General features: G+C 45.1%; 1 long non-coding RNA gene and 1 other non-coding gene across 2 annotated transcripts; both read left to right on the top strand.

Moving 5' to 3' along the window:
• The first annotated feature begins 927 nt into the window (after positions 1-927).
• Positions 928-2848, top strand: LOC115031554. Its single transcript, XR_003837223.1, has 3 exons — positions 928-1051; positions 1409-1454; positions 2767-2848. It is a non-coding gene; the product is annotated as an uncharacterized LOC115031554 (long non-coding RNA).
• LOC115031600 lies at positions 1091-1169 on the top strand. The gene has a single exon (XR_003837275.1). It is a non-coding gene; the product is annotated as a small nucleolar RNA SNORD115 (small nucleolar RNA).

The raw sequence follows: 2848 nt of genomic DNA, 5'->3' as shown, positions 1-2848 counted from the left end.
GACCCAAGGGACAGAGCCTTTCTTAGGGAGAAAGAAGGATTCTATGGTGTCCAACAGTGCTGGCCTACAAATGATGTGTTGGCAAAGGGCAATCCATCCAGCAATTATCTCAAAGATCTCAACGAAGAGGGAATTTACCTTTGTGCATAGGGTGAGATGTTNATTTTTAAGTTGGTTCCCACCACCTGCCAAATTTCTTCATGGTATCATTTAGGGCGCCAAGCCTCACTGCAGAATCTCTGAGGAAACAAAGACCTACACATTAGGTTATACAGGGAAATGCCAGGTGTTAAAAGGACATAATTACATTCTGATTCAAAGAACCAAGGCCTGACTTGGATTCAACTACAGTGGTTACACTCTCCTTTTCGAGCTTGGGCAACCCGTAGCATCTTCACACAAATGGATCCATGTATACACATTGTTTCTGTGGCCTGGGCCGAGGATTCTCAGGAGAGCATCAGGAATCACAGTTCACACTGAGTGCTGTCATGCAACATAGAGCTTACAGAGGTCTGATGCCACCTTGGCACTTTGAAGAAGAACCTAACGTTTACTTTAATCACCCTCAAAATACCTATCTCTAGTTCTGTTTTATTGTCCTGTCCATATTACATGGGCAGCTCACCTTGAGTGTTGATCCCTACAAAATTACGAATCTAAGATCACATGTGATGTGGTTTTGCTTGGAGAGGAAGCAGTAAATCTGTTGGATTGCCGGGCTCATTTGTGCTTCCATGGATGTTTCCCTATGCTAGCCAGGACAACATGTGTGTGCTGGGCCCGGTAGTAATAGAAGAGGCAAGCACAAGATGATTCTTGCGCAATGAAATTGCACCAGTAGAGCTCCAGAAAAGTGTCTCATATTTCTGACATTTATGTCAAGAAGGGACAACAAGCGATTTGACTTCTTTCCCTTTCCTCTTTAGAAAGTCATTCTTCCAAGTTTGAAGAAAGGGTGCCCTTCCTTGCCTCTTAGAAGTTTTGTCCCTGCATCCCTCTCCAGTTCCACGTGATCATTCCTAACTCTGAGGCAGTTTTGGAAAAGAAGGTAAGTGGTTGGATTGGGTTAGGTGTTCTGTCTAGGCCTGGGTCAATAATGACAACCCAATGTCATGAAGAGAGGTGATGACATAAAATTCATGCTCAATAGGATTACGCTGAGGCNCAACCAGGGCGACAGGGTTACAAGAGGTCTGTTGACTCCTTGGGAGGGCTCTTGGGTGACTTCCCTGAGGTCTTCAGATGCCCTTGCCCTGTTTCCCATGGCATAAATGTGGACATCTAGGGTGCACATTGATTGGCAAACACTGCATGCCAAAATGCACCTTGTCCCACTTTCGANCCTTGGGCATTTCTGCAAGGCACGCCCCTTGCTCATGACCCTGTCTTTTCTGCTGTTTTGCAGTCATCTCACATGCCACCTTGGAGGGCAGAGAACCACAGATAATCAGGTAAGTGGTATGAACATGGTAAGGCCTCCACCTCCAGGTGACCTGCCCCTTCATGTTTTGTCTTTCAATTTGAGCCAGTCTGTCCTTTCTGAATTGAGGGAGGACAAAATGGTATGCAATGGAACCAAACGAAGCTCGATTTGGGCTATGTTCTCCCATGTAGACCCCCTGGTTTTTAAAGTTCTAAGGAATTTTTTTCGATCCCCGAAAATTGTTTTGTCATGATTTTGACCTACTTCTCATGGAGAGAAGAGGATGACATTTTTAGAATGTTGGGATCTCATACATTGATGCTTACAAGGCCATGGTCAATAGCTACAGGAGGACAACACAGGCCTCCAGGGCCATTAGGGACTCTCCCTTTCCCGAGCCACAGGAGACCAAAGGGACAGAGCCTTTCTTAGGGAGAGAGAAGGATTCTATGGTGTCCAACAGTGCTGGCCTACAAATGATGTGCTCCCAAAGGGCAATCCATCCAGCAATTATCTCATAGATCTCAACCCAGAGGGAATTTACCTTTGTGCATAGGGTGAGATGTTAATTTTTAAGTTGGTTCCCACCACCTGTCAAAGTTTCTTCATGGTATCATTTAGGGCGCCAAGAACCTCCCTGCAGAGTCACTGAGGAAACAAAGGCCTACAAAATAGGTTGATACAGGGAAATGCCAGGTGTTTAAAGGACCTAATTCCANTCTGATTCAAAACACCAAGGTCTGACTTGGATTAAACTACAATGGTTACCCTCTCCTTTTCGAGGCTAGGCAACCATAGCAGCTTCACTTAAACAAATCGATGTATACACATTGGTTCTGTGGCCTGGGCCCAGGATTCTCGGGAGAGCTTCAGGAATCACAGTTCACACTNAGTGCTGTCATGCAACATAGAGCTTACATAGGTCTGATGCCACCTTAGCACTTTGAAGAAGAACCCATCGTTTATTTTAATCACCCTCAAAATACCTATCTCTAGTTGTGTTTTATTGTCCTGTCCATAGTACTTCAGCAGCTCACCTTGAATGTTGAACCCTAAAAAATTGTGAATCTAAGGTCACATATGATGTGGCTTTTGCTTCGAGAGGAAGCAGTAAATCAGTTGGATTGCCAGGGCTCCTTTGTGCTTCCATGGATGTTTCCCTATGCTAGCCAGGACGACTTGTGTGTGTTGGGCCCTATAGCAATAGAAGAGGCAAGCACAAGACAGTTCCTGCACAATGAAATTGCACCAGTAGAGCTCCAGAAAAGTGTCTCATATTTCTGACATTTATGTCAAGAAGGGACAACAAGCACCTTGACTTCTTTCCCTTTCCTCTTTAGGAAGTCATTCTTCCAAGTTTCAAGAAAGGGTGTCCTTGCTTGCCTCTTAGACATTTCATCCCTGCATCCCTCCCCAGTTCCA

The sequence above is a fragment of the Mus caroli genome, chromosome 7, assembly GCF_900094665.2.
Source record: "Mus caroli chromosome 7, CAROLI_EIJ_v1.1, whole genome shotgun sequence".
Lineage (NCBI taxonomy): Eukaryota > Metazoa > Chordata > Mammalia > Rodentia > Muridae > Mus > Mus caroli.
This window is presented reverse-complemented; position numbering and strand designations above follow the sequence as displayed.